The sequence below is a fragment of the Bos taurus genome, chromosome 11 (assembly GCF_002263795.3).
Source record: "Bos taurus isolate L1 Dominette 01449 registration number 42190680 breed Hereford chromosome 11, ARS-UCD2.0, whole genome shotgun sequence".
NCBI lineage: Eukaryota > Metazoa > Chordata > Mammalia > Artiodactyla > Bovidae > Bos > Bos taurus.
In genome coordinates, this window is record NC_037338.1 from 24,520,165 (window position 1) to 24,546,665 (window position 26,501).

Genomic DNA, 26,501 nt, shown 5'->3' on the forward strand with positions numbered 1-26,501 from the left:
GGAGACGCGGCTCGCAGGCAGCCCCTCCCCGCGCACACTCTTCCGAGCCGGGCACTTCCGGCCATCGTTGCGCTGCAGGCGGCTCTCGGAGTCGGGAGGGGCGGACTCCATCTGTTTCTGAGGCCTGGCTTCCCTTTCCTGTCCCCAGACCCCCTAACTGCCTAACCTGAGGGTTTTCTCTGTACTCAGGATATACCTCCCTAACGGCCATTCGCAGACGGCTCCCTTCCTGCGCTGATATTTTTTTAAAGGCTTCTCCCAGGGACCCCAGGCTGTGTGGCCAGTCTTCCGGAAATGCTGGCTCCTCTTACAAAGATGCATGAGGGGATGCTGCCCTAGGTTGGAAGGCAACCAACTAAATCTTAAAATGTAAAGTTTGATTCTGAATTTTTGATAGCACTTTTTGTTTTGGGGGAGGGGGTGATGGTGGGGAACAGGCTGGAGGCAGACTGTATTTAAAAGAGGAGGAAAAGGAAGGGGGGGAGTTAAGTATATGCAAAGAGTGGGTATGGCCGCATTAGAAAAGAGAATTGCTTTCCCAGCACTTTGGTTCACCAGTTTAGTGGGACTTTCTGAACCAGTCTCCTGAGCCTGGGACTTGTTGAGGTGCATGCAGCCCGCTGAGAAAGAGCCTGTTGGACAGAAAAAGACTCCACTGGGGAAAAGGCAGATGAAGTTCCACTGCCTGGGGCTAAGGGATTCAGACACAAAAATTGTCCCCAGAATCTCAGAGAATCTCATGGCTCCAGGAGAGAGTGGCAAAGAGCAAGGCAGGTTTGGAGATGATGAGTGAAACAGATCTGAACCACCAGTTTTCAAATGTGACTGTAAAAATAAGCTCTCACTAAATACTAAATAGAGCCCTGGTTTAAAAATGAAGTCACACCCCTTTTCCAGTGTGGGTGCTTACTCTTCAGTGGCTGTGCAGGGGAAACACTTGCCCAGCTCATTACACAGAACCCTACTTAGAATGTACTGTTAATTCCCTGTTATTACACATGAGAAAACTGAGGTCAGAGAGACTAATTAACTAGCAGAGGAGAGTTTCAAGCCCAGGGATCTGACTCTGGTGGCTACCTGTGGAACATCTGCTGTAGGGTAATTGACTCTGATGCTCTTTCTGACCAGAGATTGAAATGACTCCACTTCAGCCTTCAGCTGCCTTTCACAGTGAGGAAGACATTGCTGTAACACCCACCAGACTTTAGCAGGCCCCAGTGATTGCAGCTTCATTGAAATTGATGGTTTTCCTGAGGGGGCCATGCAACCTATTCCAAGACTCCAGAGTACAGAGGAACAGACTGCCCATAGGAGGAGGACTCTGAGTGGCCTGGATACAGTCATCAAGGTCAGGCCTTCCTGTGTGATTTCAAAACTACAAGGAGCCCCAAGTTGCCTTCTAACTAAAAATCAACCATAAAAGAACCATTGTGCTCAACACAGAATCAGATGCGTGCTTATAGGTCACTGCTGTCTCATCTTGGGCCACGCGCCAAGGCAACCCAAAGATATTTGTCTAGCTTTCCTAGTGTTTTTTAAAAGTTGAGTTAATTACCAAGCATTTAAAATTGGAAGATGGTACAAAAATATCTGGGTTTTCTTTCTCTTTCTTTTAGCTTCTCCCCCTAAATCTTAAGAGCTGGCCACACTGATGAGTTCTTCGTGGTCCACCCCAATCCCAGCCATCGCATCCAGGTTTTCACTCCCATCCTCCTGTTGGCCCATTAGCATTTGAATTTGCTGACCCACATCTCTCTCACTAAAATGCAGGTATTCACTGAAGAGGTAACTGTTGAGTCTAACTAGTCACATTCTGGTTTGGATATCTTTTCTGGAGAGCTGGTTATGATAGAACAGTTGAGGTAAGTTAAAGTGAGGGTAGGAGAGAAAGTAGGGCTCCCCTGGACAAGGCGCCCAGCCATACCAGAGCAGAGCAGATTGCTGAGATCCTGGAAGACCGCAAGATGAGAAATTAGTGTTTGAACAACTGACTTGGATGTCAGAACATCAGCTGCTTCCCAGAAGCTCGTCCTTTCATGTATCTTTGCAAACACCACACTTTCATTAGCATCTTGGGCTGCCTTCCCCAAACCTCCTTCTGGAAGTGCCTTGGGGAGTGTCCAGAAGCACACCCTGGAGGTGATTAGAGGGCTGCCGGCTCAGGCTGTGAGCAAGCCCAAAGGAATGGGTCTGGCTTTCAACCAGGACAGAACTGAGCCTGGAAGAGGAGCTGAATGAAGACGAGGACCAAGTGATTAACTGGGGTTTGAGCAGCCAGGAACTGAAGCATGGTCTCATTCACCAAGATGGTGAGCAGCTGTGCGATCTGAAATGTGGACCACAGGAGGGAAAACCATCTTCCCCGAACTTGGAAGCTTTCCTGCCAAAGCAGTTTACTGTGCCAGCAGAGAGGAGAGAAGATTTTGTGTGATGACGTGAAGGCGGATGAGATGGCCTTAGACAGACTACCTGATAGACCTTGGGACATCAGCCTTCCCCAGATGTCCATGGGGGAGAGTTTCAGCCCTGAATATTTGAACTTGGACCTTCTTGGCAGCAGTCCATAGGACAAGTGTGTCAACAGAGCCCCGGATGTGTACTCTGGGGTGTGGAGGGCGTGAATGTGATGAAGTACTTTTAGGGCTTTCAGAGAAACAGGAAATTCAGTTATCAGAGACAGGAAAGTCTGTCCACCTACTTTCAAACCCAGTGAATAGCGTGGCACTCAGACTTGTCACAACTGCCTTTGGAAAAGGCGACAAATTAAGAGAGCAGGAAAAGAGCAGGAAAGACCCCTTCAGGGAGTTGACTGGCTGGGTCAAGGCATGTTCTCTTCAGAGAGCCTCCTCTCACCTCCCATATTAGTGGGAGCCCCTGAAATCCCAGCGTTCAGCCTTGCCACCATCATCTGCTTTGTGTCCAATGGGACTAATCTCATGGTGAACTCGTTCCTGTTATGTCAGCCCTGAAATCCCCCGGCTCCCAGAGGCCCTGTCTTTCTCCTATTCTGTGGCCTCTCCCACCCTCCTCAGTCTTGAAACTTTTCTTCCATGACATCTGTAGTTCATAATCCATGATTAGCAAACTTTCCTTTATCCTCAGTCTATTCTCTGAGCATCCCCTTCACTTCTTTCCCTATGGGACCCCCAGCTCTCCCCTGAGTTCATTGCTGACCCCACAGCCTTCTCCAGTGGGGCCTGAGTTTTTTCTCCCAGCCTTCTTTCCTAGGCCTGGGGGGAGATAGGTGTCCTCCTTAATCCTGATTGTCACCTCTGCAAGTGCTCTCTTGCATACCACATTCAGTTGCATCTTATCAGATTTTACCAATCTCTGCTATCTTCTCCTGACCCCCCGGCCATATTTTGTTTGCAGTTTTTCTAGATCTTGGTTCACCATCACTCTTTCCAACACTGTCTTAACTCTTGGTGATTTGGTATACATGTCAATGACCCTTCCAATACCCAAACCTTTCAATCTCTTGAATTTCTGTCCTGCAGTGATTTTTCCCTCCCCTCAATCCATAGTTGTGATTACACATGACTGCAGTCCCTCCATAATCTCAATTGTATGCATCCTCCTATCTTTCCAAGTTATCCCCTTGCTTGATCTCAGTTATCCTCTGACCCAACGAGAACCTTCAGTCAATTGATCCCACCACCCTTCACTGTTGCCCACCCCTTTGATGTTCTTACTCCCCTCCTGACCCAGTGTAAAATTTCATGACCATATCAGCTGGAGAAATACACCCAGCCAGGCTGCTTGACCTCGTTTGAAGTTCATACTGATGAAACTTAAGTGGGCCCTTAGTGCTTCCCAACTGTAATACTTAGGTTTCCCTGGTCCACTCACTCACCTAGGCTCCTGGATGACAGTTTCATACTTTATTTTTTCTTCTCAAACCCTTCATATTCCCTCCACACTCTCTATCACCTGAATTCTAAAAGAATCTATTGGGATTCTTTTTCCCCTGGGAAAATAGAAGGAGCCAAAGGAGAAAGCTGCAGATCCCTACCATCACATTTATCCCGTCCAGCAGTTTCATCTTCCTACTTTGTCTTTCCACCTACTATCTCAGTGCTGACTCATCCATCAAAAGCAAATTCCTCCACTTGTGTAGGCAATCCAGTCCCTCTCACCTACTCACGGACATTACTCAGTAATTCTTTCTTTCCTCTCCTACACCAAGTTATTACTCTGCTGGATTTTTTCCATCAGCATACAAACATGCTATTATTTCATGTATCTTTAAAAAAAAGAAAAGTCTTTTAATGACTGTACTTCCCTTGGCAGCCTCTGTCACATTTGTATGCTCCAATTTAGAGCAGATCCCTCAGAAAACTCATCTGTACTTGCTATGCCCAGTTCCTCTCCTCCAGTCCTGTCTTACACCAACCCCACAATCAGGTCTGTGTCCCTCAGAGTTCCACAGAAATTATTCTGGCCCGAGTCACCATGACTTACCTAAATCCAGTGGTCAATTCTCCGTTCTCATCTTATTCATAGCATCTGATATAATGGACCACATCCTCCTCCTCCATATATGTTTTTCCCTAGGCTTCCAGAGCATCTCACTCTCTTGGTTTCTGTCCTCTCTCACTGCACTCACCTTCTTGGTCTCTTCCATGGCTCCCCCTCTTTTCCCTGACCTCTAAATGTTGACTTGCCCAGGACTCAGACTTCAATCCTCTGCTCTTCTTTATCCACCTCTTTTGATGATCTCATCCAGATATGTGGTTTTAAATATAATCAGTACACCCATGACCCACATTTATATATCTAGTCCAAACCTCTGAGTTATCCTTGACTCTTGTCTTCTTCTCACATGCACATCAGATCTGGTAGGAATTAACTCTACCAACAGAATACACCCAGAATTGAAGCACTTCTCACCTCCTTCCTGGCTGCCATCCTAGTCAAAGACACCATCGTCTCTCTCCTGGATTACCACTGTGTCCACCTGTCCAGTCTCCCCACTTCTACTCTGGCCTTCAGCAAAGAACCAGAGTGATCCTTTTAGAGTGTACTTTAGACCATATCTCTCTCTAATCAAAACTTCAAAAGCTCCCTCTCCTCTAATTTTTTTAGGGTTACACTTTAATAAATTCCTATTCCTCTCAGTATAAAAACTAGTCTTTATAATGGCCAAAACAGGTCCTGCATTAATTATCTACCCACCTCTCCCAGCACTCACCTCTTTCTTCTTTGCAGTATTTTATTTTATTCTTTTTTTTGGCCAAGCTCCATGACTTGCAGGATCTTAGTTCCCCAACCAGGAATTGAACTCAGGTCCCTGGCAGTGGAAGCACAGAGTTCTAATCACTGAACCACCAAGGAATTCCCTGTCTTCCTCTCTGGATATTCCCTTCCTCACTCATTCTGGGAGCCCAGCCTCCTTGATGTAGATGTACCCTCTACCGAAACACTCTTGCCCAGAGTCTACTTCCAACTTTCTCATTTCTGCAGTCTTTATATTCTCAGCTTTTCAATAAGACCCATTTGACCACCCTGTGTAATACCGAAACTTGCCCTTTCCCTGCATCCTGATAATCCAGATACAGAGGGACTTACTCCCTTGGCCATCCAAAATTTCTGTGCCAAGAACAAAGGGGAAAATGGAACCAGAAAGAGCAGCTGGAGCTGACCATAAACACATGATTCATGGACAAAGTCAGGTCAAGTTGGAATGATCAAACTGAGTGCTCATAATCACTAGATAGATAGATAGGTGATAGATAGCATCCCCCACATTGACTGCAGAAATGAGAAAGTTGGAACTAGAGTCTGGGCAAGAGTGTTCCAGTAGAGGGTACATCTACATCAAGGAGGCTGGGTTCCCAGAATGAGTGAGGAAGGGAATATCCAGAGAGGAAGACAGGTAGATAATAAAGTGACTTTGTTTACCACATCAGTTCAGTTCAGTCGCGCAGTCGTGTCTGACTCTTTGCGACCCCATGAATCTCAGCATGCCAGGCCTCCCTGTCCATCACCAACTCCCGGAGTTCACTCAGACTCACGTCCATCGAGTCAGTGATGCCATCCAGCCATCTCATCCTCTGTCGTCCCCTTCTCCTCCTGCCCTCAATCCCTCCCAGCATCAGAGTCTTTTCCAATGAGTCAATTATTCGCATAAGGTGGCCAAAGTACTGGAGTTTCAGCTTCAGCATCATTCCCTCCAAAGAAATCCCAGGGCTGATCTCCTTCAGAACGGACTGGTTGGATCTCCTTGCACATATAGAGTAATAAAAGCCTGGGCCAATGACACTGACTTACCCAAGTTCCCATCATTGTCAGGTGCTTCTTAGCTGTTCTCCCAGCCCTAAGTGGGCCAATTACAGTTGACACTTGAACAACGTGGGTGTGAACTGCCTGGGTCTACTTGTATGTGGGTGATTTTTAATAAATGTAAAATCAGTACTCCCTATCTGCAGGTTTCTCATTAAGGGGTTCAATCAACCACAGATTGTTTAATCCATGGATATGGAGGGTCAACTGTATTCAGTAGACTATACCGTCTTTCATGAAGTTTTTGAGCATCCACGGATTTTAGTATTTGCAGAGACTCCTGGAACCAGTGCCCCGTGGATACAGAGAGACAACTGTACAGGTTGACAGAGCCACCAGAGACAGTAAAGGCCAAAGGACAGGATCCTACAAGTGGAGACTTTGAAAAAGAAACTCCTGTCTCTTCACCTCTTCCTTTAAGTGCCTTCTCAGTGAAGGATGCTGCAGTACCAGATGTCTGGGACAGTACCCAGGCCATTTCATCAGATTTCTGCCATTATTGGATGCAGATGATTAATAGTTCTGCTTGCCTGGCCCCGACATGTCCACTGTTAACAGAGGCCTTCTGGAGGCCTTGCCTTCCTTTCCCATAGGGATTACACCCTCCAGGTTGACTGCCAATGTATTCCTTCTCGAAAGATGCCAGTGTTATGCAAGGAGCCTTTACACTAAAGATAAACCAGTTAAATGAGGCTCCTGAGGCCCTCCAGACATTTTAGATAGAGACTCTGTGGTATCAGCCGTGTAGCTGCACCAGGAGTTTGAGGCCAGAATAAGGTCTGGGGCAGGAGGCTTTACGGGTCCTGAGGCAAAGTAGAATCTCAAAGCCTTTACAGAGTTGAGGCTTCAGCTCATGACAGGCCTAAATAACTGCAGGCAGAACTTCCAAAGAACTCTAGGCAGAAGATCCCCCTTGACTAGACATGAAGACAAGACCCCAATTTAGAAGACAGACTCAAACCAACTTGCCTTTTTTCCAAAACAGGGGACTGTTCAGCTGCACCTTCATCTTAAGCAACATGTGTGCATTGATGGAGCTTACCTGGTGCCAAGAGAGTGGTGAAAGGCATGGAAATAAGGTAAGCTGGTGTCATTTTCTCCATAGGAAACGTTCATTCATAAGGAAGGCATTCATCTTTGACATGAATAGGGATGCCCTCTGTGATTCAGATTAGACACAAAACACAGCGGAAGAAACAGCACTCCTGTATAACAATGTAATTTAAATTAGTTAAAAATATTTACCCGGTCCCATGAGAGAGGTCAAAGGGCTTAAAGTATATTCTCAATGCTCAATGTAACATCTCTTTCCTCCACTCACCATTGCCCCATTTTGGTCCTCTTCACTCTCCCCAAAGTCAGCTAACAATCCTCCCCCACCCTCTGTACCTCCATCACACACACACACACACACACACACACACACACACACACACACACGTTCTTGATGCCCTTCCTCGATTCTGTCTCCTTGGACCTTTTCTTTTCTCCATTTCCAGTGTAATGATTCCTGGCCTCTCAGGCCCCTTTCAAGTCTTAGTTCTTCCCAATTCCTACTCTGATCAGCACAGTAGCAAATCAGCTGAGCTGGAATCTTTCTTAGGCAGTAGTTGGGTAAAGTTGTACATATTCATGGGGCAATATTGTATAATCCTATGCCTTTTCTCCATATCTCTTTTAAGGATGTGGTTTTAATATCCACATCCATCAGCATTTTCTTCCTGGGAGAAAAGAGAGTGAGGGAAGGAAAACAGTGAGGGGAGTCAGAGTGTGTCTGGGGAAGGGACAAGGCAGAGGTTCTTTTGATCTGCTCCTTACATTCAGCTCAGATGCCTACACTGGACAGTGCCCAGGTTATTGGTAGATTCTGGGACATTCCTATGTTAGCATAATCAAAAAGAAAACTGAACAAAACCAACAAGAGGTTAATGCACAAAGTCAAAGTAGAGAGGAATCTCTGGGCCTCTGAACTTGACTTGAAACATTCCGAATGAAGGCGGGAGCTGGGAGAAGAAAAAAAACCGAAAACTGTGTTTTTATTATTTTTTTCTGATTACAAAAGTAATATATGTTCAATGTAGAAAACCAGAAAAATACAGAAAAGTATAAGAAGGGATTGGAAAAACAAAAGAAGTAACACTTGTGTTCCCGCCACCCAGATATAATCAATATGAACTTATTTGTTTACATTTACAATGCATGCATATTGTTTTTTAATCAAATTATAAACATAGTATATACGCACTTTTAGAAATTTTTTCTCATTTAACAATGTATCATAATTTCCCCAAGTCATTAAATATTCTTACATACAATATGACTTGTTAAAGCTGTTTATGATTTTATACTGTGGATTTACTGTCATGGATTTGACTGGTTTTATATGGGAGAGTAGGTTGTTTCCAAGCATAGAATTTTAACTGTGGCAAGGTTGTCTGCACCACCTGTGTTTTTGGACAATCTAACCTTCTTCCCTTACCAGCAAGTAAGGATCCCGTCAAAGTTCTAGACCAAGAGAACCCTGCATTGGCAAAAGTAACTCCTCCCAAGCATTCACCTATCTCTGTGTCCTTCATAGAAAGCCTGGCATTAGGCTTACTCTGAGCATCAGAGTTGGAGAAGGCAATGGCAACCCACTCCAGTACTCTTGCCTAGAAAATCCCATGGACGGAGGAGCCTGGTAGGCTGTAGTCCGTGGGGTCACTAAGAGTTGGACACGACCGGGCGACTTCACTTTCACTTTTCACTTTCATGCGCTGGAAAAGGAAATGGCAACCCACTCCAGTGTTCTTGCCTGGAGCATCCCAGTGACTGCTGTCTGGTGGGCTGCTGTCTATGGGGTCGTGCAGAGTTGGACACAACTGAAGTGACTCAGCAGCAGCAGAGCATTAGAGTAAGGATACTTATTCTTATGGCCAGGCCATTCTTGAGCAGATGGAGGGAAAATATTTGTCATTCTAAATCAGGGAGTCCACCCAACTCATTCAATGCAGTCATCTTCAAAAATATTTTTTTGTGCTAGTCCTGAGCTAGATATTATAGAAGAAAAGATATGGTTTCCATGTGACATAAACCTGCACTCTTTGTGTGTCGACAGACATAGAGGTGTGAAAGAGTCAGGTAGAAACAGATTATGTGTGAATGACTAAGTGCTAACTCTGTGGTTCGAATCACAAGTGCTCTAGGAGGTGAGAAAACTATAAGCACAAGGTAGACTTGAGCAGTCTGGGAAGGTGGAGCTTGGAGGCGGGGTGGGCAAGGAGCATTCCATGTGGGAGGGACACAGAGGCCAGAAAGCACAGGAGGCGAGAAGGAGGTGCATGTGGCTGCAGTCTGCGGTTGAGGGGGATGTGGTCCGTCTAATTGGATAAGTCATATATGGGGCACATGCAGAGAGGGTCAAAAAGATGTTTGGCCCTAATTCTGTAGCTGTTTCCCCTTGTACCAGAGGTGTCACATCAAGAGAGGAAATGTCTAGTCAAATTCAGGCTGAGTTGTTTTTGTTTTTTGGTGTGTGTGGGGTAGCAGGGTGGGGCCAGGGGAATGGTTTATAAATAGAACTTCTCGAAGCCTTTAATATTGTTTATGAATGTGGCAAGGTCAAGAGAGGAGGGAATCCGACTTCCCAAGAGTCTTCGACCACAGAACTCTTGTTACCATGGACCATCTCCTTGGGTGTTCCAGGAGACACAATTAGGGGCTAGTGAGAACTTCCTCGGTGGTGCAGTGGATAAGAATTTGCTTGCCAATGCAAGGGACACCAGCCTGATTCCTGGGCCGGGAAGATCCCGCATACCACAGGGCAGCTAAGCCCATGCACTGCAACTACTGAGCCCGCGCTCCACAAGAGAAGACAGCACCACGAGAAGCCTCTGCCGCACAACCAGAGAGCAGCCGTCACTCGCCACAACTGGAGAAAGCCGGTGCACAATGACAGGTTTTCCAACTGGAGAGCAACACGTGAGGGAAAACAAAGTTTTGGAAGGTTAATCTCATAGTTAGAATGTAAGGTGAACAAGAGAGCAAACAGCCTGGATTCACGCAATACAATTAGATGATTAAATAAAGACTCCAGATAAGTGGGCAGGGTTGGAGCATACTGGAGCCGAGAATGAAGAACAAAGCATTGATTGAATGCAGAGTCTGCTATTGGGCTCTAGAGAGATTCAAAAGTGTCAGAGTTCCTAGGTCTTTTAGGAGTTTGAATCCATTCATTAGGATTTTCATTGCAATGCACAGAAATCAACTTGAAGCAACTTAATCAAAAAAGAGTGTTTTTAAGGAAATAGGGATACTTCTTGAGGAGCTGAAGCCATGTACTGGAAAGTTGGCAAAAAGTCCCCTGTCCATCTGGTCTCAGCTACTCTGTGTCTGCTTCATCGTCCTCATATTATTTCTCTCTCCTCTTCTGTCCTCTAACAACCCCTCCCCTCTCCCCTCTCCCCTCTCCGCCCCTCACCCTTCTCCCCTCTCCCTGCTCTCATTTGTGGAAGAAAATGGCTTCTCTACAGCTCCTGAGTTTGCATGTTACACTGTTTGCATGACAGAGTTCCAGGTATATCAGAGGCTAAATCTCCGTCTCTTCTTCCCAATTTCAGGTTTCCAGTGGAAAGAATCTCGTCGACCAGCTTGGGACACATCCTACTCTAACTAAGGGGACAGGTTTTAAAATTGAAACATGGTTTCAGGAGGCTTACCCTATGAATAGTGTTGGGGGACCACTACCAGGAACAGGTGTCTGCTATTGAGTGATGCTGGGCTTCCCTGGTGGCGCAGTGGTAGAAGACCCACCTGCCAATGCAGGAGACTCGAGTTCAATCCCCTGGAGAAGGAAATGGCACCCCACTGCTGTATTCTTGCCTGGGAAATCCCATGGACAGAGCAGCCTGTCTCTGTCCAAGAGGGCTACAGTCCAAGGGTTGGCAAAGACTCGGACATGACTTAGTGACTAAATAACAACAACATAGAGTGATGCTATGACCTTTCATTGGAAGCATGCTTCTGTAAGAGTTGAGCATGAGCACACTATTGTTGAATGAACGGATAACTAGGAAGCTTTAAGGCAACCTCGTTAGAGCCCGTACTCTTGTCCCTTTCCCAAACTCCTTCAGTCTCCCAGTTCTATAAAAACCTGCAAATGAAGGAAGCAGGATACACAGTGGTTATTAGCATACGTCTGGGTTAAATTGTCTTATTTTGGATCCTGTCCTGGAGGACTTGAGCAAGTGATGGAACCTACCTGAGCTGCAGGTTTCTCACCTCTAGAATGGGGATCATGAGGATTAACTAAGATAACATGAGTAAAGTGCTCAGAACAATGCACCTAATTATGTTGAAAAAGTGAAGGTGCAGTCGCTCAGTTGTGTCCAACTCTTTTCAAACCCATGGACTGTAGCCATGTGTCTCCTGCATTGTAGGCAGTTTCTTTACTGCTAAACCATTGGGGAAGCCCTGCAGATTGGGTCAAAGGAAAGAGAAGCAGAAAGTGGAGTGGGTTCAGATACCAAACTCAAATACCAGGCTTCTCTGTCTATGGGATTCTGCAAGCAAGAATACTGGAGTGGGTTGCCATTCCCTTCTCCAGGAGATCTTCCCAACCCAGGGATTGAACCCAGGTCTCCCACATTACAGGCAGATTCTTTACCATCTGAGCCACCAAGGAAGTCCAGTTATGTTAAGAACATAAGTTTTAAACAAAAATTAACTGATGGAGGGGGCTTCCTGGTGGCCCAGTGGCTAAGACTCTGTGTTCCTAATACAAGGGGGCTCGGGGTCAATCCCTGTTCTGGGAACTAGATCCCACATGCCACAACAAAGACCCGTTGCAGCCAAATAAATAAATAAAATAATTTTTTAAAAGAATTAGAAAAAGAAAGAAAATTAACTGATGGAGCTGAAGTTGACAGGAGCGGATCCAAATGTCTTTGATAAACAGGGCAAAAGAAAGATGAATTGTCAGATGGGCAAGTGGTCAGCTTGGTTCTCCAGATATCTCCAGGAACGTGGCCTTTGGAATAAGAGGTTTGGGGAGAAAAATAAGCCACGAAGATCTTATGGCGCCAACAGGGACTTTAGAGATCACAGGTCATATGCGCCAGTCACACTCCCTTTTGTTCCTAGAGATTTAATATCTACCAGCCTATTAAATGGTCATGATTTGGAGGAGAGAAGACAAGAAGAGGAATTACTTTCAGCTGGCCCCGGTCTTTAAATAACCCGGGGTACAGCATCTTTCAAACACAAAGGAGACCATGTGTAAAACATTAGTTAAATTCAGATATAAATCTAGTCTTTGACCAGTCCAAAGCTAATCAATATGCTTTTCTACTCTCTTTGAACTTTGCGTTTTCTGGCAACAACGAAAACCCCAAACCCCATCCAAAACCATCATCCAGACAGCCCAACTCCTATGCTCCCCTCTCTCGTGTCACATATTGTTGACAGAACTCCTCTCGTTACCACATTCATTCCAGTGGTGATTCAAATTCTTCTGCAGAAATGGACTTGAAAGACAGAAAATTGCTCTTGTAATCACTTAATAAGGAACCCTGGACAAGGAATACAGGACTATGAATATAGATTTACTCTTAGCTTTTATGGACGCATTTCCCTCGGTTATTTTCATTGAAAATCATGATGAACTAATTTAAATAGCAAGGTAAACTGAGATGGAAAATGATCCATAATAAGAATTTCGATGGAAAATATAGATTGGCCTGGTCTTCAGCACATCAAGGATTCTCTTGGTTTCAATTGCAAATTCGGAGAGATTTGAAATGTGTTTGTTTGAATGTGTCAGTTTTAGGCAGAACTAAACTACGCTGTCCCTTTCCAAAAATCAAGAATCTGCCCTGGAAAAAAATCATGCAGTATGATGTGCAAAGCAGAGGGGGAGGAAAGAAAGTAGTGGGTGAGAAAGACCCACCCAAGGACTGCAGCCAGCTTCCCCAGGAAGATTCATGACCACGCTTCAATCCTGTCCTGTGATTCTTTCCAAGGGATTTTACTATAAATCACTAAAAGCAACCGCTGCTGTTACCAGAGCTATCTTTGCCTCAAAAAGAAGAAAATTCAGGACATGCAATATAATCCTCTCGCTATCTAAGAGAGAAACCAGCCCATTTGTCATAAGAACTGAAAACACCAGCTATATAGTATATTAAACATTAGCGTTTCATCTTTCATAAAAGGGGGGGCACGCATAGGATGTGATTGGATGCAACCATGATAAAGGGACTTAAATTGGATTGACTAACTATAACCTACAAAAACCATTGTAGTACAAATCCTTTTCAGTAAAAGGTAAGAAAATTCTATCAACACTTTTTTTTAACCACTCTGAGCTATTCACAACAAATAGATCCTTACTCTTAGCAGATGTATAAGCATTTATGTAATGCAGGGGTTTCATAACTTGAAGAGTGTCATCAAAGTCAGAGCTGATACAGTGTTCCTCCCTTTGACTTGAATGCCTTCTTCTTCCCTATATAGGGTGATTATTGCTTCACAGTGTCCCCGGTATGAAAAGACTTTGAAAGGTCATTTGCCTTGCATCCCAACTAGCTGCATTAGCATTACCAAGGAGAGGCTGGTTAGAAATGCACAGTCTTGGGGTCCACCCCAGTCTTACTGGCTCAGCTTCTGCATTTCGACAGGATCCCCAGGTGATTCATAGGCGTAGTGAAGGTGAAACTGTGCCACCCTAAGCCATCCTGCTGCCTCTGAGCAAAGCGTGCACATCGGAATGGATAGACTGGTCTGCTTCAGCCAATTTCAGGTCCTTTATAGTTTATCCTGTGTGAGTCATTGAGAGGAAAGAGGAAATGCACTCATTTAAGGAGGTCTTGCTTAGCCTAACAAAGCTAGCAACTTCTTCAATACATTCAGGTTCCTATTCTTGGAAGAACTGCTGCTCTGTGTCCTGTTGCTTGGTCATGTTGACTCTTTACGACCCTTTGGACTGTAGCCCACCAGGCTCCTCTGTCCATGGGATTTTTCAGGCAAGAATACTGGAGCGGGTTGCCATATCATTCTCCAAGGATCTTCCTGACTCAGAGATCGAACCCGAGTCTCCTGTGTTTTCTGCATTGCAGGCGGTTTCTTTACCGCTGAACCATTTGGGAAGCCCTGCAGGTTGGGTCAAAGGAAAGAGAAGCAGAAAGTGGAGTAGGTTCAAATACCAAACTCTAATAAAGTAAGGGTAGCACAGAAGCTGAGACTGTGAGGGATGGGGAGAACAGTTTCACCAAATTACCAGTTCCAAAATTGTCTCTGCACTGTGGGTGATTTATAGCCCTGGAAGCTTAAAGGCTTGAGTCTCTTGCTGTATTTTATTTCAGATTAGGAATTTTTATCTAGTACTTTCCTGCAGTTTAAAATGAAGGCCCTGGAACTACAAAAATGAATTTATCTGGTGGGCTGTGTTCATTTTGTAGTTATCCTGTAGGTTTCAGATTTGTTACAGAACTGGAACTGGACAATAGAAAAACTCTGTTGGTTAATGGCAGCCAACTTCTAAACCAAAACTGAAGGACATAGGATAATTATGTATATGTTTCAGTGTCCTCAAATTTAGCTGCACATTAGAGTCCCCTAGATAAAAGGTTTTTACACAGCTTTCTTGAGGTATAACTGACATATAATAAGCTGTATATATTTTAGGTGTACAGTAGGAAGAATTTTGATATGTTATACATCTGTGAAACTATCACCATGATCAAGCTAATCACCCCTAAAGTTTCCTTGTGCCCCTTGGCAACTCCTCCACCCATTCTGCGACAACTAATTGCTTTCTGCCACCATAGGTTAGTTTCCATTTTCTAGAATTTTAATTTAATGGAACTATACTCTTTTTTTTTTTTTTTTGAGGGGGGAGACCTGATTTCTCTTACTCAACATAATTATTCTGAGATTCATCCACATTGTTGCCTATATTACTACTAGTTTGTCCTTTTTATTGCTGAGTAATACTCCATTGTATGAATATACCACAATTTATCTTAACCATTTACCAGTGAAAGACATTTGGGTTGTTTCCAGTTTTAAACAACTATGAATAGCACTGCTATAAACCTCCATGAACAAGTATGAGCATATGAGTTTTCATTTCTCTAGGTAAATACCTAAAAGTGGGTATGGTAAGTATACATTTAACTCTAAAAGAAACTGCCAAATTGTTACCCAAAGTGACTGTACAATACCATTTTGCTTGCTTACCAGAAATGTATGAGTTCCAGTTGCTCCACATCCTCTCTAGGAATTGGATTGGTATTGTCAGTATTTCTAACTTTAGCTGTTTGAATAGATGTATAATTGTATCTCCATCGTGGTCTTAGTTTACATGTTCCTAGTGACTGCTGTGGAGAAGGAAACGGCAACCCACTCCAGTGTTCTTGCCTGGAGAATCCCAGGGACGGTGGAGCCTGGTGGGCTGCTGTCTCTGGGGTCGCACAGAGTCGGACACGACTGAAGCGACTTAGCAGCAGCAGCAGCAGCAGCAGCAGCAGCAGTGACTGCTGACGTTGAGAATCTTTTCATGTGTATGTTTGCCATCCTTATATCTTTTTTGGTGAGAATCTTTGAAGTCTTTTGCTTATTTTTTAATTGGGTTTTGTTTTCTTAATTGTTGAGTTTTAAGAGTTCTTTATGTATTCTGAATATAAGTCCTTTGTCAGATATATGATTGATAAATACTGTCTCTCAAAGGGCAGAAGTTCTTAATTTTGATAAGGTTTAATTTATATTTTCTTTAATGGGTTGTACTTTTGGTGGTATAACTGACCAAAGATCACAAAGATTTTCTTCTAGGTTATTTTTCTAGACATTTTATAATTTTAGGTTTTATATTTAGGTCTATAATCCATTTGGAGTTAGTTTTTATGTATGATGCAAGATATGGAATGATGTTTACTTTTTGCATAGGGATATTCACTATTTATTGAAATGACTGACCTTTCTCTATTGAATTGCCTTTGTACCTTTGTGCAAAAGCCAATTGACCATATATTTGTGGGTCTTTTCGAAAGTCTCCATTCTGTTCCACTGATCTATCTTTATACCAATATCACATAGCCTTGATTACTATAGCTTTATTATTAGTCTTGAAATCCAACTGTATTCTTTCTCTAAATAAGAAGTTTAGAATTAACTTAAATTTTACAATATTTGTCAACTTCTGGGTTTAAAAAGTCTAATGGGATTTTGATTGGGATTTGATTTTATCAATCTATTTGGGAAGAACTTACAGCTTAACAATTTTAAATATCCCAATCCAAGAACACAGTATATCTCTCATAAGTGTGATCATTTTTTAATCTCTTTTCAGCAATGTATTTTCAGTGTACAGGTCTTATACTGCATTTTTGAGATTTAGTTTTAAGTAGTTGATACTGTTATGCCCTTGTAAATGTTTATGTAAGTTCAGTTTCCAACTGTTTGTTGTAACTATTTAGAAATACAGTTGATTTTTTAAAATATTGATCTTATGTCCTGCAGCCTCACTAAACTCATTTATTAGTCTTATAGCTTTTTTAGGTTCCATAGAATTTTCCACATAGATATTATGTTTTCGAGAGTAAAGACAGCTTTACTTCTTCTTGTCTAGAGTGGCTTCCTTTTATATATTTTTTCTTGCCTTATTGTACTTGCTAGAAGCTGTCTAGAGTGGCTTCCTTTTATATATTTTTTCTTGCCTTATTGTACTTGTTAGAAGCAGTAAATTGCTAAATAGAAATAGTGACAGTGGACAGCCTTGCCTGTACTTGGTCTTAGAGGAAAGAGAGCCAGTCTTTTCCATTAAGTGTGATGTTATCATTAGGGTTTTCATAGATGCCCTTTCGCAAGTTGAGAAGTTCCCTACTTTGCTGAGAGTTGCTTTTTTAAAAAATCAGAAATGGATCTTGAATTTTGTCAAGTCTGCATCTATTGAGCTATTCTTATGGTTTTTCTTTTAAGCCTGTTAACATGGTGAATTACACTGATTTTCAAATATCAAACTAACCTTGAAATCTTGAGGTAAATCCATTTGTTTACTATTTATTATCATATATATATATATATGTATATATATATAGTTAGATTCCATTTGCTAAAACTTACTTAAGAATTTTTACATCTATACTCATGAGATATCAGTCTCTGCTTTTCTTTTATTGTAATGTTTTTGTCTAGTTTTGGTATCAGAGTAATTCTAATCTTATAGAATGAGTTGGGATATGTTCCATCCCCATCCCCTTCAAGTTACTTGAAGTGTTTGTATATAGAATTAATATTATTTCTTCCTTAAATATTGGATAGAATTCATCTTGGACTAAAATTTTCTTTGTGGGAAGATTTTTAACCACTAACTCAATTTATTTAACAGATGTAGAGCTATACTGGTTATCTATTTTTGTTTGTTTGTTTGAATAATAAATTCTATCCAAAAAATTTTATATTTCCTCTAAGTTGGTCATATTATTGGCACAAAGCTATTCTTGATATTATCTTATAGTAATTTTAATATCTGTAGAATACATAGTGATATCACCTCTCTCAATCCTGATATTAGTAATTTGTGTCTTCTTTCTCTTTTTTTCCTGATCAGTCTGGCTAGAGGTCTATCAATTTTACTAATCTTCTCAAACAACCAGCTTTTAATTTCATGTATTTTTCTCCATTGTTTTTGTTTTCTGTTTCACTAATATCTTCTCTAATCTTGATAATTTACATTTTCCTGCTTAGTTGAGGTTTAATTTGCTCTTTTTCTAGTTGCTTATGGTGGTATCTAAAGTCATTGGTTTAAGGCCTTTCTTCTTCTGTACTATGTTTAGTGGTATAACTTGCCTATAAATATGTTTTGGCTAAACTTCAGAAATTTTGATATACTGTGTTTTCATTTAGTTCCAGATTATTTCTTAATTGCCCTTTTGATTTCTTCTTTGACCTGTAGGTTATGTAGAAGTGTGCAAATTCATTCCCAAACAATTGGCTACTTTCCAGATATCTTTCTGTTATTAACATTTAGCTTAATTCCTCTGTAACAAAAAAACATTCTTCTGATTTGGATATTTTAAAATTTCTTAAGACTTATTTTGTAGTTAGACTATGGTCTATCTTGGAAATTTTTCTGTGTGCTCTTGAAAAGAATAAGTACGCTGTTAAGTGGAATGTTCTTAAAAATGTTAAGTTAAATTAGTTGATAGCATTGCTCAAGTCCTCTGTATCCTTACTGATTTTCTATTGTACATGTTCCATCAATTAGTAAGAGAAAGGTTTTGAAATCTTCAACTATAATTATAGATTTGTTTTTTTCTCTTTTACAGTTCTAAATATCCCACCACCAAAGCCACACATGATAAAAATCAATTCAGAACCTCTGGGGGCGTGACCCCAGCCATCTTTATGTTTTTAACTCCCCAGAGTGATTTGGGCTTCCCTGGTGGCTCAAATGGTAAAGCGTCTGCCTGGAATGCAGGAGACCTGGATTTGATCCCTGGGTCTGGAAGATTCCCTCGAGAAGGAAATGGCAACCCGCTCCAGTACTCTTGCCTGGAAAACTCCATGGATGAAGGAGCCTGGTAGGCTACAGTCCATGGGGTTGCAAAGAGTCAGACACGACAGAGCGACTTCACTGGTAGAGTGATTCTCGTGTGCAGCCAGGTTTGAGAAACGTCGCCTCATGCAGTCCACATTGTGAATTCAACAGATTCTCAAATGCATTATCTTATTTAATCCTCATGCCTGCCTTTGAGTTAGGCATTATTCATTTCTATTTTACCTAAAATGAAATTAAGTCCTAGACATTTGTCTAAGATCACACAGTTGACCAGAAAGCCTAGCTGGGGTTTGAACCCAAATGACCTAATTCATAGTTTATTCCTTTGAGGTACTTACATTTTGTTCTGTGAGCTATGTTTATTGACTAGAATTCTATCTGTATTTCTATTCTATCCCCCTAACACACTCTTTTGGGTTGTGGGCAGAAGTTGTGTCTAACCCAAAACTTATAATTTTCACTGGACCTACCACAGTGTCTGTCCCCTGGAGACGATTCTAAGGTTTTTCTTTTTCCTGTTGAGAGATCTAAGTATCTGGGTTCATGTCACCACATAGTCATCCATCTGCCTTTTTCATAGTCTATCCACAATCTAAGGTTTAAGTCAAGCTGTAATTAACACTGGCACACAAACTCTTCTCCAGAAACCTTCTCGGGCTGCAGACTGTCAGCCTGCTTCACTCCACTAATACACAACATTGGCAGCCTGGGCCCAGAATTAGCCCTGAGCTACCCATACAAGTTTGGGGCAAGATTATGAGAGAAGAGCAGCCGGGGATGAATGGTTTGTTTGAGTGCTTCCAACAGGAGAAGTAATGATGAAAGAAGTCCTGCCCATGCCAACCCCTCATTTGTACTTGGCTGTCAGGGGTTTCTGGCTGGTCTTTTTCGATTTGTCATTATTTTTTTCCAGAGGTTCTGGGTTTGCCTGCATGTGTCTGCTGCTATGTGGATGCTATGATTAATTAAGTTGGTCAACGATTAATATTTAAAGATCAGGAGTGATTTGAATCATTCCTCCAGAGGAGTTGCTCAACTGCCTCCAGGGAAAGGGATTAGCCCCCCCAAAATGGATCATTAATGTTTTTGAGATAGTGTGCCTTTCAAAGAGACAGATACCTCATAATTTGTTTCACCATTCCTCTGCTACTGTCCATTGTTCATTGTTTCCAGTTTTCACAGTTATCAGTGATTCTCCCATAAATATCTATATTCATATAAAGATTTCCTTCCCCCTTCTTTTGAATTATTTTATTTGTAGAAATTTCCAGGAGTGCTATTACTATACAGAAGGGCTTGAATGATTTTAAGGGATTATGAGCTCTTAAAAAGGCAGTACCACAGAGTTCATAGCCCATGTCACATCTTGATTAGTTGAATTAATTATGACAAGGAAGAGCCAAGTTATTTCCTAAAGCATCACTCACTGTCCAGTCTTATCCCACAGAGTGGTGTGAGCAGTACTAGATAAAGGCATCTCCATCACCTCATTCTTTATTCCACCAAAACTCACCTAAAAAAAAAAAAAATCCTCACACATTTTAAGCGATGAGCTTTTGGAATAAATTTAAGGAATTCCAGAACGAAACCATGGGACAAATCAGTGACGCACCTCCTGAGATAAATGCTGTCTTAGAAATGAAAGGAGAGCATGCAGTGTGCGTGGCAGGGGGGACAGTAGGCAGGGGGGACAGTAGGGCGAGGGTACAGGTCAGATATGATTGGAACGTTGGTGTCACAGTTGTCCCCTGCAAACTGGTTTCTGGGAGCTGGGTGCAGACAGCCTGAGTTGAAAGCCAAACACAGACAGCAGCTGTTGAGGATGTAAAGTCTCTGGCCAGAGTGGATAGGGAGATGGGTGTGGTCACCCATAGACCAATTTCCACCCCACCCTACGAGCCCAGTGACAGAGGCTGAGAAGAAAGAACTTCCCGTGTTGCATTCCAGTGCTCCTTTCTGGGCTTAGTGGGAATCTTCGAGAATGCAAGAGACTGGTTGCCAGGCCTGATTACCCTGCACACACTCCCTCAACTGGGTTCCCCTGACAGTCACCGAGACTCCGGAGAACACCACGACCAGCCACACTGGCCCTGGATGGCTGCACTGCGCTGGCCATAGCCCCAGGTATAAAGTACAAGTAAATCCTACAACCATCCTCTCGGGACTGTGGGGAAAGTGCAGGGAGCCTGAGGATCTTTCCTGCATTGCACAAGGAAGCGCTGATCCACCAGATCACCACCGGCCCCTTCTGCAATTTCTCAGAACCTCTGACAAGAGCCCTCAGGCTGCATCACTGAGCAAGGAATCTTCATTATTCATTTCAACATCACTCTTCTTGGAAACCCTGACTGCTCCACTCTCCAGAAATAATCCATCAAACTTCTCCCTTTGTTGAAGTCACACTGTGAAAACTCCCATAATCAAATTCCCCATGTTCGGATCTCTGCTGATGTTATTATGTAACAGCGGAGTCCAGAGCAAAGAGTGGGGCAGACTGACATCTCTTTTTTTTTTTTCTTTCTCAGCCTTTTAACTTTTTATCATGAAATGTTTTAAACATACACCAAGTGAGACAGAATGGCGTAGTGAACCCCATGTCCCTCCCACCCAGTTGGAACAATCTCTACAGGCGCTGATCTTGTTTCAAGGAGCACCCCTATCCTACTTCCATCCCCTCCCCCACAAATATGCACATTTTCTTAACTGGAAAATTTTTTTTTTATGTGGACTATTTTTAATGCCTTTCTGAATTAGTTACAATATAGCTTGTTTTATGTTTTGGTTTTTTGGCCTCCAGGCATATCGATCTTAGCTCCCTGAGCAGGGATTAAACCTGCACTTTCTTGCATTGGATGGCAAAGTCTTAACCATTGGATCTCCAGGGAAGTCCCTAACTGGAATTTTTAAAAGCAAGTCCCAGACACAATGTCATTTCACTTGTAAATACTCTGGTATGCCTCTGTATCTAAAAAGAACTTTCTTTTTTGATGTAACTTCTATAGGCACTGGTATTTATTTAGCAACTATTGGTATTTGTTTGGGATTGATATTTAGGTTAAGCATAGCCTCACTGACTCAATGGACATGAATTTGATCAAACTCCAGGAGACAGTGAAGGATAGGGAAGCCTGGCGTACCACAGTCCATGGGGTCGCAAACAGCTGAACATGACTTATCGACTGAACAACACATGACAATAAGACCCTTTACATAATTTAGTTAATGAAATCTCAGCCCAGCAGAGAAACACCTTAGAAATTCATAACCTCCCCAGTGGAAAGAAATGCTCTGGCCTTGAGAACTTTGCTGTTTGCATTTTACTCATGAAGAAAAACTGCTCAGCCAAGTCAGGGTAAGCTGTGGAGAGGCTGCAATCCAAGAGACCGCAGAGCTTGGAACAAGAGGCAACGAGTCAGAGCCTGACTTGCTCCATCCCCCCTGGATATTCAGGTTATTAAAGGGACAAAGCTTCCTCATATGAAAAATTCCTTTTAAAAATGAAACAGAAAACCTTATTTAAACCTTTAAATTACATTATCAAGATAGAAACACCCAGACTTCTTAAAAAGGTAGTGCCTTAAAAAAAAAAACTATTCATAAAAAGAGTTTTGAAAAATCTGATTCCTCTTTGTACTCTCATCAGGTGTGTGTGCAGAGAGAGCCCTGGAGGAATGTTGCTTCAAGCCTAAGCAATCTGAGTGTATTTCTGTTTGCTCTGTGTTCTTCCTTGCAGTCTCTGCACCTCATCTACATACCGGCACTCAGGAGATGGAAGCAGAGGAGCAGCACTAGACTGACCTGCCCGAAGAAATGTTCGACTGCACAAGCATAGCCTTGGGTGAGTCTCTGCCTCAAGGACAGGCTGATAAACTCACTCTCAGTCACACAGGCTTTGGGCCTTCTAACTCCAGCCTCCTAGACTCAAAACCCCAGGTCAGCCCTGGAGACAGTCACAGCATACTGCTGATTCTCCCTTATGCTTGCCATTACTTCATGCAAGAGTGCTCAGTGTGAATGGATGCCCTCCTCAGGCCCAGTCCACCACGGCTGGAGATTGGGATGTGTTACACAAAGGAGCTGCCACCCACTGTTGTGGGTGAGGACTGTGCATGAGGAAGGAGATACTGTCACCCTGGTTGGCAGTGTGCATAGCACTCACTGAAAACTGGGCTACTTTATTTATTTAATTTTTGTCTGTGCTGGGCTTCACTGCTGTGCGCTGGCTTTCTCTAGTTGCGGTGAGGCAGGGCTTCTCTTTGTTGTAGTGCATGGGTTTCTCATTGCGATGGCTTCTTTTGTTGTGGAACACAGGCTCCAGGGGCTTCCCTGGCTCACTGGTAAAAAGTCTGCCTGCAATGAAGGAGATGTGGGTTTGATCCCTGGGTCAGGAAGATCCCCTGGAGGAGGAAAACAGACAACAAATTATAACTATGTATCAGGTTGTGATAGGAGAAGGCAATGGCACCCCACTCCAGTACTCTTGCCTGGAAAATCCCATGGACGGAGGAGCCTGGTAGGCTGCAGTCCATGGGGTTGCTGGGAGTCGGACATGACTGAGCAACTTCACTTTCACTTTTCACTTTCATGCACTGGAAAAGGAAATGGCAACCCACTCCAGTATTCTTGCCTGGAGCATCCCATGGACAGAAGAGCCTGGCGGGCTCCAATCCATGGGGTCACAAAAGAGTCAGACACGCCTTAGCCACTAAACGACAATGGGCTCTAGAGCATGGGCTTCAGTAGTGGTGGTGCACAGGCAGCCTGTGGAATCTTCCTGGGCCAGGGAAGGCAAACTTAACCACCGCACCTCCAGGGAAGACCCCGAGCTACTTCCATAGGCTTTGATAGGTGTTCCCTCCATCCGGGCCAACCGTCCGATGTCTCTGTGACTTGCCGTCTTGCCGCTTTCACTTCTTTCGCATCTCTGCACAAGTACCCCATTATCAGGGAGGCCTTCTCCCCCCACCCCAACACACACCCAGCCTTTTCTTCTCCTTGCTCTCCCTCTACCACTATCACAACCTGATACTGCTACTGCTGCTGCTGCTAAGTCGCTTCAGTCGTGTCCGACTCTGTGTGACCCCATAGACGGCAGCCAGCCAGGCCCGGCCAACCCTGGGATTCTCCAGGCAAGAACACTGGAGTGGGTTGCCATTTCCTTTTCCAGTGCATGAAAGTGAAAAGTGAAAGTGAAGTCGCTCAGTCATGTCCGACTCCCAGCAACCCCATGGACTGCAGCCTACCAGGCTCCTCCGTCCATGGGATTTTCCAGGCAAGAGTACTGGAGTGGGGTGCCATCGCCTTCTCCTATCACAACCTGATACATAGTTATAATTTGTTGTCTGTTTTGGTCCCTACCCTATGCCTTGAACCTGGATCAGTGCCTAGAACGTCCAGCAAGGGTTCATCACATTTGTCCAGGGTGAATGATCTCCTTAAGAACAAGGCCATGACCCCTTTTCCTGCCATACCTGACTGATCAGAGCAGGCAGTGAAAACAGATGCTCTTTGCCGAGCAGGAGCTCTGTAGGAAATCAATGGGGAAATACAAAGGAGCTTTCCAGATCCAACACTCACCCCAAAAACCTAGCTGTTCTAGTAGGAAAGCCACTTTCTTAAAGCTGTATCTTCCGTGACCACCTTTTGAGCTTGGGACCATCAGCTCGTCCTGTGTTCTTACCCTTCAGGGTATACATGAAGCTTCCCAGTGCCCCGACTAACAAACTTTCAGGCACTTACACTGTCATAATAATATATCCCTCTCAGAGCTATACCACTGAAAGGTGTTCCTTCAACAACAGAAAGATTTATTACTTTCTTCCCCCACAGAAAAACCACAAAAATATTTTCTTCTTGACTACAGCAGTGAGTTCCAAGTTTCATTAAAGAACTGGCCAGATGCTTCCTCCTAGCTTGTGTGGGAAGAAGTTAAGATAAAGGGCACTTGGAACTCTACCTCTGAACACCTGCCTCATACCTTATTCCCTCATGACAGGTCTTCTTCCTGTTTTCCTGGGGTTGGGGATATAGAGCTGTATGTGACCTGCTTCTCCCAGCAGCTGGGGCTCTGGAACACCCCTCCCCACCCTCTCCTTTTGGGTATTAATAATAGACGGCTTTTATTGAACTGTGCACCTGCCATAAACCAGACATGGCACTTCACAAATTGTTTCAAATTCTTAATCTCCAAACTGGAAAAAGCTGTAACCTGAGTGTCTGCTGCTTGGACAGCCCCTCTCTCTGTAACAGCAGAGTCTGTCTTTCTGTCTCTGTCACTGAGAACCACTCTCCCCCAGTAGATTTGCAGAGAAGAATGGGTCTCTCATCTCCAAAGCCAGTCCAGGCTGTGGCCAGCTCCACTGCTTTCTCCTGCCCCCAGCTCCACCCTCAGCCAGGTTTCTGCTCGCCGGAGTGTGGGGCCTGGCCTGTGTTCTGGGGCTGCCATCTTCCCCGAGTATGACACTCATGGTGGCCTTGGGGGTGACATTGACAGAATAACGGCCCCTAGAACGTCCACATTCTGGAACCTGTGAATATGTTACCTTACATGGTAAAAGGACTTTGCAGATGCAATTAAGTTAAGGACCTTGAGTTGGGGAGATTGTCCTGAAATATCCGGGTGAACACGATGTAATCACAAGGGTCCTTATAAGGGAAAGAGAGTAAAAGTCAGAGAGGGAGATATGACGATGGGAGCAGAGGTCAGAGGGATATGAGGAAGAGGCCAAGGAATGCAGGCTGTCTTTAGAAGCTGAAAAGGGCAAGAAAACAGATTCTCGCTTGGTGGATTCAGAAGGAATGCAGCCCTGTAGACATCTTGATTTTAGGTCTTCTAACCTGCGGACAGTAAGATAGTACATTTGTGGTGTTGGTGACAGTTCGTTATACCAGCCATAGAAAACTAATACAAGGGACAGTGCAGGGAAGTCACATTCGCTATTGTTGTCTTCTCTCTTAATTCTACACATCCAACATGAATGTGTAGGCCACTTCATTAAAAATTTGGGATATGTATAGGGGAAAAAATGAAAATTAAACATAATTGTTCCCAGAGCCCCAGGTGAAGAAGGAAAAGCCCTTAGCAGTGTGTCTTCATAGGCCTGGTCCATTTCCTAACCTTGCTGACCAGTCCCAAGGCCAAACCTATTTCTTCTTTTCCTCTGTGAGCCCACTGCTCTCCATGGTGCCATTCATTCATTCAAGTGTTTACTAATTGCCTGTGGTGTCCAAGGCACCATTCTAGGTGCTGGGAGTACAGCACACAAAAGACAAAGAATACAAGCTGTCACTATATTTACCATTTACTGCAACACCCCTCCAAGCCCCATGATATCCCCACTCAACAAAATCCATCCAACCCTTACCCTCTACCACAAATAGGACCATCTATAGCAGAAGGATAATCCACAGCCAAACATTTTTCAAAGTCTAAGTTACTCAGAAATCATACCGTTGTTAGATGACTCCCAGAATAATCTATGAGAGGTTTCGTTTCTCCAGTTCTTGTTCTCTTTAGGGTCCCTCTGCCAGAGTGTAATCAAGGTACCCCTCCTCATTCTTCCTGTGGTCTTCTGATCACCAATGATTAATTCTTAGATATCTCACACACACACACACATACACATACACCAAAGAAAAACCATCAGTGTTAGTCCAAATCCATACTAAGGAAGTGAGGGGAGAA

At 43.4% G+C, this 26,501-nt stretch overlaps 1 long non-coding RNA gene across 10 annotated transcripts in view; it reads left to right on the top strand.

Annotated features, from left to right (window-relative positions):
- Nucleotides 1-26,501, top strand: part of LOC112448762 (uncharacterized) — a 65,162-nt gene that overhangs the window by 3,501 nt on the left and 35,160 nt on the right. For 6 of the 10 annotated variants that reach the window (XR_009496404.1, XR_009496401.1, XR_009496399.1 and 3 more), the window contains 6 exons: nt 190-369; nt 1,129-1,348; nt 7,268-7,361; nt 10,881-15,086; nt 18,585-20,941; nt 22,551-22,655. This is a non-coding gene — a long non-coding RNA (uncharacterized lncRNA). The remainder of the gene's footprint in view (nt 1-189; nt 370-1,128; nt 1,349-7,267; nt 7,362-10,880; nt 15,087-18,584; nt 20,942-22,550; nt 22,656-26,501) is intronic. The other 4 variants (XR_009496398.1, XR_009496400.1, XR_009496396.1 and 1 more) reach the window with 4 other exon arrangements.